Source organism: Triticum urartu, chromosome 2A (assembly GCF_056163025.1).
Source record: "Triticum urartu cultivar PI428250 chromosome 2A, HENAU_Tu73, whole genome shotgun sequence".
Lineage (NCBI taxonomy): Eukaryota > Viridiplantae > Streptophyta > Magnoliopsida > Poales > Poaceae > Triticum > Triticum urartu.
This window is the reverse complement of record NC_141874.1, coordinates 38,204,631-38,220,886: the sequence shown is the minus strand read 5'-3', so window position 1 is coordinate 38,220,886 and position 16,256 is coordinate 38,204,631. Positions and strand designations below refer to the sequence as shown.

Here is a 16,256-nt window from a genome sequence, read left to right as displayed (position 1 = left end):
TCTAGCTAGAAGGAATAGGAGGTCTATATATAGTCTTAGTGCAAAAGAGGGGGGCGAAGGGGTACATGGGTTGCGGCCCAACACGAAACAGCACACAGGCGTCGGACGTCCGGGAGTCACCGGTCGTCCGGAGGCTCGCGAGGGTCCGGACGTCCGGTGCCTGTCGGACGTCCGTAGATTCGGCTCGGGTGGTCTACGGTCGGACGTCCGGGCGTTGGTCGTCCGTGGGGCGTCGGAAGTCCGTAGTTTTGGCTCGGGTGTGGAAGCGTCGGACGTCCGGTCTGGGTCGGACGTCCGAAGCCTGGAGATCGTCGGACGTCCGGTCCTGGCCGGTCGTCCGGAGTCTGTAGCTTCTTCTGCATCGTCTCTTCTTCTTCTTCTCCGTCTTCACGTCCATCTTCCTCTTCTTCTTCTCCTTGCTCCTTAGCTTCTCCATGATACCTGAGTATGCACAATGTGTCCATATGAGGTAGTAGCCATGTCTCATGTGCATCAAAGTGGAAAATGTGAGAGGAGAGATGTCACCTCGGTTTCGAGAGCTCTTGCACATGCTCGTGTCATGGGTCCGCTAGGCACTTGGTGAGACGATGGTAGGTCTATGGGGATGACCTTGGAATGCTCCGCATCACTTCCGGGTTGAGTCCTTTGGTGCAGAGGACCGGCGTGAGAATTTGGAGGCTTGGGACACAATGGTTTTGCCATGGGTAGCTGGTGGCAATGTCACGGCAGGTGGGGCTCTACAGGATTCCTTGCGCTGCTCGAATCCGAGAGAAAGGGGGGGGGGGATGAGTTGCGTGAGACGGCAAACGAGGGACAAGGGCGAACGTGGGGGTGGAGGGCAGAGGAGGGAGAAGGTAGAGCGTGGCAGTGGCGGCCACGAGCACATCTGCCACGAGCTTGAGGAAGACGATGGCCAAACGTGTTATGACATGGCCCCACTAGTCAACAAACCACTTTGACCTCGGCCATATCAGCAAAACCACCTGTGCAAACCACCAATGACGATTTTTGAATGAGATTGATAGGATTAGGGGGTTAAGTGAACCAAAAAAAAGTCCAGGCGATTATGTGAACAACCTGTTTTCTTCACGGGAGTAAAATGGATCTTTTTCAAAATGGAATTCGCTAAAATAATAATGTAATTTTCACCAAGTAAATTCAAATGTACTCAACTACGAGCCCGAAGCCCAGCGAGTGAACAACATATCTGGAATGCATCGTTCTTACGCTGTGTTCAGCAGCCAAGAAAAGCCTCATTCGTTCGTAAGCTTTGCTGCCTTGTCATGGGTGGAAACTGGCCGTCGAGGCCGACGTGGGTGCTTTCAGTTTACCTTTACCCATATGTTTGAACTTCGATGGTAGGAAAATTTCGCTGACCCTCGAAATGTATGAAATTTCAGAAATTTTGTAAATTTTGAAATCTGTTTCGGACAAATCAATGAAATTTTTATTCAAATTTGAAAAAAGTAAATTCAAACAATTGAATATATAGCCGCTTTAGCACATCCATAACATCGGAACTCGTTTACCGCACCCTCTGCCACTCTCGTCCGGAAGCGCTGTATGCAAGCAATCCGGTGGACGCTTTTGTAGATCTGAAACCCCACACGTCCGAGAGGAACCCCGTCAGGGCACGTGGCGGCTATGGGTTGCCCTAGGTCGGCCTGACCGCCCCCAGGGCCTTGAGTTTCACCGCCCTGCAACAAGAAAACGAACGAATAACGAGAAAGAAGAAGAACAATGGAGGGGATAAAGGTAAAGGTAAAAAGTGGTACATGATTTTGTCGATTGTGTGTTGTTCAATCGGCTGTCACCCCTTAGGTATATAAGAGGCAGCTGGACTACCCGTGCAAGGAAAAGGCTTGGATCCACATCCAAAACCCTAGTCAAATTCGGATGGTTTTGTCCGAACATTCCAAAACTGTTCGGTTTAAAACTGGCTGTACCTTGCGAGTATTATTTGAGGTGTTAAACCACCTCGGATGGAAACGAGCTCAAAAGCAATTTTGACCATTTCGATGAGACGAACAACTTTCATGTTGAACGTTTTTTGACCAGAGACCATCTTGAGGGGTATGGGCTCTTTTTCCGAAGTTTGAAGCGGAGAAATCTGAAACCCGGATACTTGTCCCCGGAGTGTCCGGCCATCTACTACAACAACGTCTTGTACTGGCTGTAACTTTTTCATACGAACTCCGATTGAGACATCTTTTATATCGAAATTGATCGTTTTGACGAGACGAAGACAATCCCTGTAGAAATGTTTCTCATATGAGGCAGTCTTGGGGGCTTAATTGGCCGAACAATACTCTGAATACAAAATCTTAGTACTTTGAGCATAGTTTCAGCCCTCAAGATGAGATCAGATGACAATGACCCGACAATACGGATCTTTTTCATGTAGGTCACTTTTTCATTTGAAACCATCTTAATTAAGTTATTGGCCTTGCCAAAATCTGATGTCAACAATGTGTTGATCTTACATAGCTACGATGCCTTGACCCTTTTGGTTCATTTATATGATTTTCTTTGTGGTTGTTTTAGATGATGTATGTGCATGAATTATCAGGTGTAAGTTTTAATTATTTCTCCCTGGTCCCTGCCCCCTAGTTGGGGCTTGCTTCTTATATGATGTGTTAGCCTTAATTAATCTTGATTCAATGTTGCATGTTTGAGTCTCGCATGTAGTTTAGATGGTAGTAGAGTGGTGTAGGCCGATGAAGCTTCAGTTATGCACGAAAAAGAGGTGAGATGTCATGCTGCCGTGCGATGCGGCGAGCGCGACGAGATGCCGATGGCGCCATGTGATACGGCAATGCTGTGAGAAGCGGCAAGACGTGACAAGGCTCGAGTATGATGGGCTACACACTTAGATTGTGTCGGGTGATCCGGCGAGTTAGCGCAGCTACATGCACTAGTTGAATGCCCGTACGTTGTCACGGGAATACGAAATATGATGTAAAAAGATAATTCGACGTGAATTAACAATATCCATATCTATTAGTGACAAATTCTGCAAAGTGAAATACATATACAACTATATGAATTAAATATAGTACTACCATTTTTTTTTGGGAATAGTATCATAATTCATATGCAACATGGAAAATAAAAGGTTAAAAGGATAGACATCTAAGAAATTTGATAGCCCTCACAGACCGTCTAAATACCTTGGTTCTACTCCCTCTGTTTCTAAATACCTCGGTTTGAACATGGACTACATACAGAGCAAAATAAGTGGTTCTACACTCTAAAATATGTCTTTATACATTCGTATGTAGTCCTTTATTGAAATCTCTAAAAAGAATTATATTTCGTATTTAGGAACCAAGGAAGTGCAGTTGTGACTCTTAGTCTCACTCCTTCATCATAGGGGCGGCTTAGGCATTGTGGAAGCAAAGGAATGCAAGGGTGTTTAATCGAGCGCATAAAAAAACCCTCCACAGTTAGTTGATCAAGTACTCCAAGAAATTAAGGATTGGAGAACGGCCGGTTTCAGTGTCGAAGGTCTAGATCCCTTTGTGAGAGAGAGTAGCCTATGTGTGTCTGGTTAGTGTGGTGTGGATGGATTGCCATTTGGAATGTTCGCATCCCAAAATGGTCTCTTATAATTAAACTTTGTGCCTTCTATAAAGCTAAGATACCCCATTGACGTACTCTCGAAAAAAAACTCTCTGTCTCACTCTCTTCTCACCATTTAGCCCTTTTCCCTTCATGCTACGAATACTTTTCACTTTTCAGAAATACCCTCCCACCACCGCTCTCACACACTCGAGCTCACTCTCTCGTCCCCCTCTCACCCACCCCTTCTTGCTCCCCTCCAGATCCCCGTCGTCGCCGGCCTCTCCTCGCCACCGTCACCGACCTCTCCTTGCCGCCGTCACCGGCCTCTCCTCGACTCCCTTTCTCTCCACCACCAAGCACCTCGTTTCCTCCCATCGTGCACCCCGTACCATAGGTCAAAAGCTTGACTTTTTAGGCGCCGACGACGAGCTTCTGGGCGGCGGAGGCTGGATCCGTGTGCGTCCATGCCGGCTTCGCAGCGACGCTTGATGTGGAGCGGCACTGGAGCAGCGGAGCGGGGCTTTCTTCTTCACCTCACAGCGCCGTCCCCCTCCACGACCACGCAGCCGCAGCAGTGGAGGGGCTGAATCCCTAGCCAGCGAGCTCAGGGAGCCATGGGTCCATGGGTACGAATCCCTCCTCTTCTCTCTCTCTCTCTCTCTCTCTCTGACCCACCCCCGTCTCTTCTCCCTCCCTCTCTGACCCCCGTCTCCATGACCAGGGCGACGCCATGGAAGGGCCACCAACTACAGCAGCGAGGAGAGGAGAAAGGGAGTAGCCTGACGGCCGTCTTCCACCTCCGCCTACGCCCCCATCCTCCACCTCCACCTCCACCCCCGCCGGAAAATAGTACAATGGCCAAGGAAATAGGCAGGAGGCGCCGCTTCCCGGATGGACATGGACATGCTTCTCCAACTCTGCATCTTCCTGGGTCGCCATGGAAGGTATTCCATGTTATGCTCTGCTATGCACCATGTTATGCTTGCTGCAACTTACTGATGCATAATTCAGTCAAGATAAAATTGTAGAAATCTCAAACTTTAGCATGGACTGAATAATGTTTGTGCATAATTCAGTTAAGGATTTTGTTACGATTGTTACTGGATCATCCATGGACTGAATAATTCAGTCAAATTCAGCTAAGACAATTCAGTCAAATTCAGCTAAGATCATTCATGGAATTGTTCTTGCAGTCAATCACGAGCTTCATTCATTCGTTCATTCAGAGGGATAATTGTTTACAACCTATACAAATTGTCCATTTTTTGATTTGTTAGCATCACTCAGTCATCCACCATTACACTTTCCTTGTCCTGCCTTTTTGTTGTGAATTGTGCAAGCTGTGCTTGCTTTAAATTCCAGTAGGAAGAACTTGCTTTAACAGAATTTGCTTGCAGCAGCAGTAGCTTGCAATTTTGCTTGCTTGCACTTCTTGCAGTGCAGTGCACTGCTTGAGTAGTTCCCCCTACAGACTCTATAGCAAGTGCAGTAGTGTCCTCTCTCCCTCTCTTCTTTGTCAGTACAGTAGGAGCATTCTCTTATCTTCTTTAACTGTAACTTTGACTGAAACATTTTTCTATTAATTAAAATAAATTCAAACATTTTCCTTTAATTAACTTAAACCTTTTAATTTACTCCTCCAGTAGTAATTAACTGAAACCTTTTGCGTTAACTCAAATTAACTAAAACAGTTTTTGTTAATAAACATAAACTGAAGCCTTTTCCTTTAATTAACTTAAATCTTTTTAGTTAAGGAGTACTCCTCCAGTAGTATTGGTCATTCAGGAGTAGTTATATCTGTCATTCAGGAGTACTGTTAATTAGGGAGGAGTAAAATTAACTTGTGCTTGCAGTATAAGGCTAGCTAGATGAGTAGTATCGGTATACGGTTAGGATTAGGTTGTTTATTTAGTGAGATAGGATTAAACCTTTCTTGGGGTTGTTTGGATTGGATACAGAGTTTTTGCCAATTCTATTTCCCATAAACTCGTTTAAAGGGCTAACCACCTGAAATTTGTTAGCGTAACAAAAAGTATATATTTTTTAGGGACAGGATTAGTAAATCGTGGTTTTAGTAGAACATGCAAAGTGTCTTCTAATAGTTATTCTTTGAACCATTTTAGCCGTTCCTATTAAAAATGCATGGCGTGAGCATCAATCGGATCAAGGAAATCACTTACGCCTCAATCAGGCAAAGGCAGCAGCATGGCCTTAACATTGTGTATAGTTACAGTCTACTCTAGAAGTTGGTTAACACCTTAACGTTGTGACTCACGTGTTCTCGGTGAATGTGCCTGAGTGTCTTGAAACTTCCAAGAAGGAAAAGAACTGTGGTCAAGGAGGCTAGCTTCCTCTTCCGGTTCGATCTGCCAATCCTGACCAAATTTTGAATTGTACACACCCACAATGCATTTCAACAAAGCAAAACACAATGGCAGAATCATACAGATTTATGCAAGGTAACCTGACATAAAATTCAGTACTCTACAATGGTGACAGTCATACTGATGTACCATTTGTAAAAATCGAATGCAAAGCTTGGTGTGCATCTTTTGGCAAATAGCTTAAGGTTGATGTTTCTAATCGTGTACATGGTACTTTGGAATCACCTTCTGCATTGAATTTTGAGGCCTGAAATTGATGTTTAAGAATGTGTTAGAAATTAAGGACAGCTGCGTGCTAGATCTTATCACAGAGTACAGAAAAAAAAGCAGATCAACAGATTATGTTCCTTTTCTTCATATCAAAGTATCTGTCGCCTAGAAAAACTCATCCTTTAATAGTTGAGATAGTAGAGATATGAGGAGATCACTGATGGCTTCACTCAGCTTGAGTTCTTCATTAATTATCAGACACATAGTTCCTTATCCATGTATTTCTAACAAGAGATTCTATGCAATTGAAGTTTAAGTCAGTTTTTTATATTGCTATATATGATATTATATGCCACAGGTTTTTACCATATTTAAAAACATATGCATTAGAAAGAAATACGACACCTCAGTATTTTTGTTCTTCTTTAGCAAGTCACTGTCCAAACATCTTCCTCCTGCATCTGTTTGAAATTTCACGCCGTCTCTTGTTATTTCCAGCTTAAACAGGTATAGGACGGGCAGATGTCGCGGGCTGGATTTTGTGTGGGCGTGTGGGACACCGCGTGATGGCTGTCGTACAAGGCGGGGGGATCGAACGAGGTGGTCGAACCACGAGGGGAGGTCGAACCATCACGACGTTCGATCCCCTTTAATAGTAGAGATATGTTCTGAACTAAACCAGTCTTTATATGATTATATTATCAATAATAAGATGTAGATAGTGACAAGAAAAAGCTAACAAAGTATGATGTTTTACTGTAGGTAGTGACAAGGCTATTATTACTGCCAAAAAAACAGAGATATCGTCTTTTAACCTGGGCATCTTGCTCTTGTCTAATAGTGCAGATTAGAGAGTGACAAGAAAAGGCTAATAAAGTATGATGTTCTAGTGTAGGTAGTGACAAGGCTATTATTACTGCCAAAAAAATAGAGATATTGTCTTTTAACCTGGGCATATTGTTGTTGTCTTTTAACCTGGGCATATTGTTGTTGTCTTTTAACCTGGGCATGTTGCGCCAAAAAAACAGAGATATTGTCTTTTAACCTGGGCATCTTGCTCTTGTCTAATAGTGCGGATTAGAGATTTGTTCAATAAATATTATCTTTACCATATCATTTTCTCTTCTATACAGAAAGCAGTAAGAATCTAAGAAAGCCGAAGCCTTCCAGCACACTGCAGCAATAAGAAGAGCGCAAGTCAAACTGGGACACAGCTCACACACTACGGTGGACAGAAAGGTATTTAATTTAACTGTTGGTACAAAGCTGGTTGGAGATACCTCTGTCCTGTGATGCTTTTTCAATGTAGTTGGAGTTCAAGTTAAAGATGCAATCTGAGTAGTACTGTAATATGCAGGTAACTACATTGCTGAAACAGTTTATGATGGCAAACCTAGGGCATGATGGGCACTGTTGAACATAACAAAGGTGGATCTCCATCCTTTGCCGCAACAGCCGTCGCCTCGCAACAGGATCTCCGTTCTTTGCAGCAGCAGCCGTCGCCTCGCAACAGTCGTCGAGCGAAGGTTGTGGTTCGGACACCGAGGTTGCGGTGTAGTTGTGCCGATCGCACAGCTGGGTCGATGAAGCTCGTACGCGAGGAAGAACTGGCGTTTCTGTCCCTGGTGGCGACGTGCGTTGGCGGGTCGATGGAGCTCGTTCGATGGTTTGATTTTTGGTCGATGGACCTCGTTCGTGGGTTGCCGAACTGTATTGTTTGTTGGCTGGGCGTGTGATCGTGGGGTTTGGCTCGTTTGACTGGTGGTCCATGGGCCAAATATCGGATGAGTTGCCCTTGGTTTTGGGGGCTTGTGGGCTGGATTTTGTGCGTGCGTGTGGGACACCGTGCGATGTTTTTGTCGTACGAGGCGGGGGGATCGAACGAGGTGGTCGAACCACGAGGGAGGTCGAACCATCACGACGTTCGATCCTCCTTTAATAGTAGAGATGTTGTACTGGCCAGGTCGCTTTGGCTGTTGAGATAGGGCTGCGCACGCGCTGTGCATAGGGCGTGCACCTAGTTAGTTAGCTTGCCACTTGTTTAGGCCGGGTCGTGTGGCATGGGTGTTGAGAAGTGGTTGCATAAGTGAACATGGGCGTGGTAGTGAGTTAGTGCATGGTGTCATGGGGTTAGTAGCTTGAGTGGTGGGTCTGCTTGTGGCTGAGCTGCGTGTGTATACATTGCGCATTGGATTATTGAAAGGAGCCATGAGGGCCGAAGACAAAGCAATGTAGCCACTCTGCTTACCAAGGAAAGGGTGCCTCATCGCAAAGCAGGTTGGCATCTTCCTTGGTACCTTTGTGTGTTCATGAGAACAAGAGAGTTGTGTGAGGCAACCGGGAGGAAGAAGAAGAGGCGTGTGAGGAGGCAGCGCCAACATGACAAAGTTACAAGCACAAAATCCATCTATGTATATACAATGGTTAGTTTTCGTGTGTAGGAGCGATATGGTACTATTAAATTGACTAACCAACTATTTCACATCGGTAATAGCATGTGGCTGCTGCCTCAAAGATGGGTTGTGAGTTCAGGACTTCGAAACACAGCTGTGTGCGGCCCAGGATGACGTAAGAACGAAACAAACTTTGCACAGAGCTAATGACCAGTTGGGCCGACCCATTTAAACGTGTAGGTGGCTCTGGTTTTGGGAACTTTCTGGAACATTCTAGCCACAACTTACCGGTTTTGGGAACCTTCTAGAAGGTTCATGAACCCAGTTGCATGCAGCCCAGGACAACTAACAAAATCAAAGGCTCACATAAAAAAAAAGAATGGACTAAAGACCGAAATCAATTCCTTGGCATGAAAACGAGATGATCATAGTTTGCAAAAACCATGGTCGGATTTCACTGGAAAGCAATATTTCATGCTCGTAGTTACAACTTCATAGAGCAACGGTCTTACATACAACATGTCTTTCCCTCTAAATACATCACCGGAGGTGTGGTCGCTCGAACCCCGCACGATGTAGGAAGTCACTGCTCAATCATCGAAAGAGTCGGTTGTGCGCTTCAGTTCAGAGAGATTGCAAGGGACAAGAACTCCAAAGTACCGTGTTGAAGATGCATTGTTAGAATTTGACTGGTGCGCCCATTCTTCCCATACATTACCACGGTACCTCAAAAATCCTCTATTCTGTATTCATCTAATATCTCATTTCTCCCATGTATAGCTACACTATATAAACCTTACGACGGTATACTCATCTCGCAAATGCAGTACTAGTTAATAATTTGGACGGGCCTCATAGCCACAATTGATCTATCCTCTCAAAATCAAGCCCTTTTATAAAGGCAGCAACACCCTCTTCACACCATCCTTGTGAAATCTATCACAATCATCTTGCTTTGTAAAGTACCAATGTTATATTGATGAAGGCACATCCGAAACAGGTCACTATGTTGAGCACTCCAAATGTAAATGGTAATTGCATGTCTGAAATCTATTTTTTGAAAAGTTTGCAAATCATGCCAAAGTATGTTTGATGTACTAAATTACTAGTACAGCACAACACCTCTGCCTGCTTAGAGATCTCGAGTTGCAGCTTCAGTACGTAGTATGTATTACAGGGACCTCTACTTTCTAACGGATGTATTACAGCTTCAGTAGTATGTATTACAGTTACTTGAAACTTTGAAGGCCAACATCATACAAGAGGTACTCTGTGCAGACAATGTTTCAGATTTTTTGGTGCAACATAAATTTCTGAAATCATATAATTTACAATCAACATCACTATTATAGATATTCCTGCCGCACCCAAAAAAATCAAAACAGTTTCTCGACATAGTAGTACTTGTGTGATGTTGTCCTGCAAAGCTTCAAGTCTAAATCTTTTATTGTTCGGGATCAAGAAATAAAAAGGTGATTACTTTTACGCATGAACTTCAATGCAAAAATTGGACGGCTACAAGTCTCTCTAACCGTAAATTCGTGTGACATTTATTCTGTACGACGTCACCTCCACCATTGAAACTTTGCCGCCAAAAACACAAAAGAAAAATAGGCGAAAAAACTAGATTCCGAGCATTGATCTATAGTTTCCCTCGTCTCTGGAAGCTGAAAAAGCGACCAGACGCGATGGGAAATTACACTAGCTTGTTTACCTCATGATCTATCCTTAGAAATGTAGTATGTTTGGATTGCATCATGAACAATGTTTGCCTGGCCTGGAGTCGCATGCCTAAACTCTATTTGATAGGTATATTGGGGAGCGGCTAGTAAATGGTTATCTGTCACGGGAGCGCTCCCGGTACGTCACGTGTCGCACGCTGGGCTCACCCCGTGAGAGCATATTTTGTTATGTTTCCGCATGCATTTTGTGTTTTATCTGGGGGTTTCGATTTCTTTTGGCTCTTCAGTATTTGCTAGGTTTTCCCTAGGTTTTGGTGGGATTTTTTCTAGTTTATTTTCGGGAAGCAACATTTTTTCGGGAGAAGCACAACCTTTCTTCCACGAATAAGCACATCCTATGCTTTCATGAGAAAGGGAAAAAGCACAACTGTGCTTGCCCCCGATAGAAGGGAGAAGCACAACCTGTGCTTCCTGAGAAGGGAAAATGACAGTCTGTGCTTCCCAAAAAAATTAGAAAACAAAACTGTGCTTCCGAGTTTCTGATTTTTTTCTTCCGATTTACATTTTACTTTTTTTGCTTTGTCGGTTTTTGTGGTTTTTTTATTGAATTTTTTACATATGTTTTGCTAGGAAGAATAAGGTTCATAAAAAAATAAGGTTTTTAATTGATTTTCTCCCTGGTCGAGGCATATGGCTAACTGACCCATCTAGATTGGCCCGCGCGCGACCAACATTTGGCCCAATCCACCAACACATGCGGAACCCTACCTACCAAACCCACATGGCCGGCCTCCGCTCCTCAGTCTTCACCGCCTGCGCTCCCCCAAAATCCCCGACGATGGCGGCCGCCGGTCCGGGACCATTCATCCATGTCAGCAGGGAGCAGGCCGAGGCCTTCCAGCACAGCCGCGGCTTCCACCCCGGGGTGCTCGGGCTCACCATCTACACCATGACGCAGCACGTCTACGAATCCCTGCCCGACCCGCCCGTCTCCACCGCCGCCCGCTCTCGCTCGCCGGCGCGGCCTGGGTCCCCGGCGGCGCCGACCGCATCAGCCTCCTCCCCGACCAGCTCCTCCGCGAAATCATCTCCCGCCTCCCTGCCGCCGATGCCGCCCGCACCGCGGCGCTCGCCTCGCGCTGGCGCCCGCTCTGGCGCTCCGTGCCCCTTGTCCTCGACGACACCCACTGTTAGCACTAACCTTGATATTTGTATCTGCATATTTGTTTTCAGTCATGCATGTAACTTAGAAGTCTAGGGAGTAGCGAGTCCTGCCATGTTTCAGCGAAGGTGTGCGGAGGAGGCAAGATGCCGCGCTGCCGTGCGATGCGGTGAGTATGGCGAGATGCCGAAGCGGCGTCAAGCCGTGGTGTTGCGTGAAGCGGCAAGACACGCAAAGAGGCTGGAGCGTGACAGGTTGAGCCGGGTGATCCGGTAAGCTCTGGTCCGGCTGTTAGATGCATGAGTTGTTAGATATCATCATGGCCAGGCTCGTGCGTCCGTTGAGGAGATGCTGCATGAGTGGCGGACGTGATGCATGTAGCTAGTACGTGTGTAGTGCATGGATTAGTTAGTGGCTGGTTAATCCGTATGTGACTTAGGGCATGTACAATGGTTTTATCTTAAGAGTGTCACTTAGGATAAATAATGAGATGAAGGAGAGAGAAATCAAAAGAGAAGATTTGTCTTATCTTATTTAAGAGAAGACAAGAGATGATCTCTTAGCACAATTTGTCTCACCATGTTTTTAGGAACAACTAATTACTGAAGATAAGACTAAGGGATGACTTATTGTAGACATGTTTTTCTGTCATCTTTAATTTACATGCAAAACTTAAGATAAGACGATCTTATCAACCATTGTACATGCCCTTAGTGGCCTTGCCGGGTTGTGCATGAAGGCCAATCTCTTGTGAATATAAACTTTGCTTTCAGTAATGAAAATGGCGAGAGGGCTGAGAAACAATGTAGCATTTGTGTAACCAAGGAAGAGAGCCTCCCGACAAAGCTAGCTGGTTCTCTTCCTTGCTACATGGGTGTGTGCGTGTGTGTGTTTGGAGTTTCTTCAATGTGTGTGTTTCTGAGAGAAACAACCATAGAAAGGGAGAGAGAGCTGTGAGAGGCAGTAAGAGGTAGAAGAAGAAGCGGCGCTGCGAGGAGGCGGCGCCAACAATTGGCATTAGAGCCTCGTCGATCCGGCGGCGGCGGTGATGCGGCGGACTCCATGTGAGGTGGAGGACATCGGCGTGAGGTGGAGGCCGTCGGCGGCGAGATGCCGCTGGTGGCCGGTTGCGGTGTGATGCCGCTAGGAGGAGACGTGGTGCCATACCGCTCAGAAGATGTACGGCGGCGCAATGCCGTCACTCTGGTTAGTGCGATGCCGACGGCGATGGTGCGATGCCATCGTCATCATGAGGAGTTGGTGCGAAGCCAACAAATGTTGTGGTGCGATGCCGCAAGATGTTGATGGCGTGGTGCTCGATGTCGTGAAGGAGTCGTCCACGAGGAGATGGTGCGCGATGGTTATCGGCGCTGCGATGGTGTCATCCACGACAAGCGGCTGGGGCGCTGCGATGGCGTCGTCAAGAGTCGGCAGGTGATCCGCATGGAAGATGTGATATCAAGATTAGGAGGTGAATGTTAACACTAATCTTGATATTTGTATCTGCATATTTGTTTTCAGTCATGCATGTAACTTAGATAGTCTACGGAGTAGCGAGTCCTGCCATGTTTCAGCGAAGATGTGCGGAGGAGGCGAGATGCCGCGCTGCCGCGCGATGCAGCGAGTATGGCGAGATGCCGAAGCAGCGTGAAGCCATGGTGCTGCGTGAAGCGGCAAGACGCGCAAGAGGCTGGAGCATGACAGGTTGAGCCGGGTGATCCGGTAAGCTCTGGTCCGGCTGTTAGATGCATGAGTTGTTAGCTATCATCATGGCCAGGCCCGTGCGTCCGTTCAGGAGATGCTGCATGAGTGGCGGACGTGATGCACGTAGCTAGTACGTGTGTAGTGCATAGATTAGTTAGTGGCCGGTTAATCCATATGTGACTTAGTGGCCTTGCCGGGTTGTGCGTGAAGGCCAACCTCCTGTGTATATAATTTTTTTTTTCAGTAATGAAATGACGAGGGCTGAGAAACAATGTAACATTTGTGTAACCAAGGAAGAGAGCCTCCCGGCAAAGCTAGCTGGTTCTCTTCCTTGCTACATGGGTGTGTGCGTGTGTGTGTTTGGAGTTTCTTCAATGTGTGTGTTCTTGAGAGAAACAACCATAGAAAGGGAGAGAGAGCTGTGAGAGGCGGTAAGAGATAGAAGAAGAAGCGGCGTTGCGAGGAGGCGGCGCCAACACCCACTTCCTCCCAGGAGGGTGGCCCGCCTTCGGCGAGGACTCGCCCGGCGTCGCCGAGATGGTCACCCGCGCGCTCGTGGCGCACCCAGGGCCCTTCCGCTGCGTCCACCTCACCTGCAGCACCATGGACGTGCACCGGGGCGAGATCACCAGCTGGCTCGACGTCCTCACCGCCAAGGGCGTCCGGGAGCTCGCCTTCATCAACGGCCCGTGGCCACTCGACCTCCGCCTCCCCGCCACGCTCTTCCACTGCCCACCCTCACCCGCCTCTTCCTTGGCGCCTGGAGGTTCCCGGACTCGGCCATCGTCCCGCGCTCCGCCGCTTTCCCCAACCTTCGGGAGCTCCCCAACCTCCGGGAGCTCGGCCTCTCCATCGATGCTATGGAGGACAGTGACCTCGCCTTCCTGCTTGACAAAAGCCCCGCCCTAGAGACCCTCACCATCATTGGGCCGGACGCAGATTTTTTGAGCACCTGCATCCAGACCCATCTATCTTAGCTCTCCAATATTGCTTTGAGATCTGTGCAACACAACTAACATTTTACATGTAAATTTCTTTTTTTTGTTTCTCTCATATATAACATATCTTGAATCCCAAACTGTGCAGCACAATAAAGCTTCCTAAAAAGAACGTGAGATAAAACTTTCATATTTTTGGTCCGACATAAATTTTAAAAATAAGATTTTTTTAACCAAAAATATCTTAATTCGTATATTTATATTGGACAAAAAAATCTGACAGTTTTATCCCAAATTCTAGATAGAAAGCTTTGATGTGCTGTGGAAGTTTGAAATTCAAAACATGTCCTATGTGAGAGAAACAAAAAAAGAAATGTGCTAGCACGAGTCGCGATGTGAAAAATGGATGGCTAGGATAGACGGGCCTCACTAGTAGAAAACAGGGATTTGGTTGGGGCCTGGCCAGCCCATTAGTCCTGGTTTAGTCACGAACCGGGACCCATGGGGGCATACGTCCCGGTTCATGAGCCCAGGGGGCCAGCCGAGGCCTCGTGGGCATTGGTCCCGGTTCGTCTGGACCCATTTATCCCGGTTCCTGGCACGAACCGGGATCAATGGGCCTTGCTCCTGGCCCACATACATTGTTCCCGGTTCGTGGCTTGAACCGGGACAGAAGGGGGAGCTTTAGTCCCGGTTCCGGCCACGAACCGGGACAAATGAGTTGCCTATGTATACCCCCTCGCCGCAGCAGAGCACTCCACAGTGCTCTATTTTTCTGGCCTGCGAGGGGAGGGCATTTGGGTGGTCTAGCTCACCTCCTATGCACATGAGGTGTTCGCTGAAATGCCCGAGCCACGCTAGTTAAGTTTTCTCCTCTCGAAGGTCGACCTCCAAGCTCCATTTCCCCCAAGATTTGCATAGGTTTACCGGTCCGTCACGTCCCGTCCCCGTCTTCACCGCCGCCGATCGCCCGCGCTGATCTCGTCGCCGGCACCACCGTGGTGAGCCTCTTGTTCTTATCTTCTTTCTGAAAGAAAAACAATTCTTACTTTAGATAGATACTTGTCTAATTTTCTTACTTTTGACATACACAATTATATATAATGCACGCAGATGAACCGGCAATGGATGTACGGTGACAGACACACCTCCGAGTACATTAAGGGCCTGCATAATTTTCTCGAAGTGGCCGAGGTAAACAAGCAGAATGGTTTTATGTGTTGTCCATGCCCTATATGTGGGAATACGAAGTCTTACTCTGACCGGAAAATCCTTCACACCCACCTGCTTTATAAGGGTTTCATGCCACACTATAATGTTTGGACGAAGCACGGAGAAATAGGGGTTATGATGGAAGATAGCGAAGAAGAAGAGGACGATGACAACTATGTGCCCCCTGAATACCGTGATGCTGCAACGGGGGAAGCTGCTGAAGATCAAGAGGAACCAGACGATGTGCTCGATGATGATGATCTCCGTCGGGTCATGGTTGATGCAAGGACACAGTGCGAAAGTCAAAAGGAGAAGCTGAAGTTCGACCACATGTTAGAGGATCACACAAAAGGGTTGTAACCTAATTGCGAAGATGGCAACACAAAGCTCGGTACCGTACTGGAATTGCTGCAGTGGAAGGCAGAGAATGCTGTGTCTGACAAAGGATTTGAGAAGCTACTGAAAATATTGAAGAAGAAGCTTCCAAACGATAACGAATTGCCCGACAGTACCTACGCAGCAAAGAAGGTCGTATGCCCTCTAGGATTGGAGGTGCTGAAGATACATGCATGCCCTAATGACTGCATCCTCTACCGTGGTGCGTACGCGGATTTGAACGCATGCCCGGTATGCGGTGCATTGCGGTATAAGATCAGACAAGATGTGTTGGGGATCGTAGCAGAAATTTAAAATTTTCTACGCATCACCAAGATCAATCTATGGAGTAATCTAGCAAGGAGGGGAAGGAGAGTGCATCTACGTACCCTTGTAGATCGCTAAGCGGAAGCGTTACTAGAACGCGGATGAGGTAGTCGTACTTGTAGCGATCCAGATCGCGGTCGATTCTGATCTAGGCGTCGAACAACGGCGCCTCCGCGTTCAACACACGTACATCCCGGTGACGTCTCCCGCGCCTTGATCCAGCAAGGAGAGAGGGAGAGGTTGGGGAAGACTCCGTCCAGCAGCAGCACGACGCCGTGGTGGTGGTGGAGGAGCGCGGTACTCCT

The 16,256-nt window shown here is 47.0% G+C and overlaps 1 pseudogene; it reads left to right on the top strand.

The window, feature by feature from the left end:
- The first annotated feature begins 12,742 nt into the window (after positions 1 to 12,742).
- LOC147983384 (uncharacterized) lies at positions 12,743 to 14,076 on the top strand (annotated as a pseudogene).
- Positions 14,077 to 16,256: the final 2,180 nt, after the last annotated feature.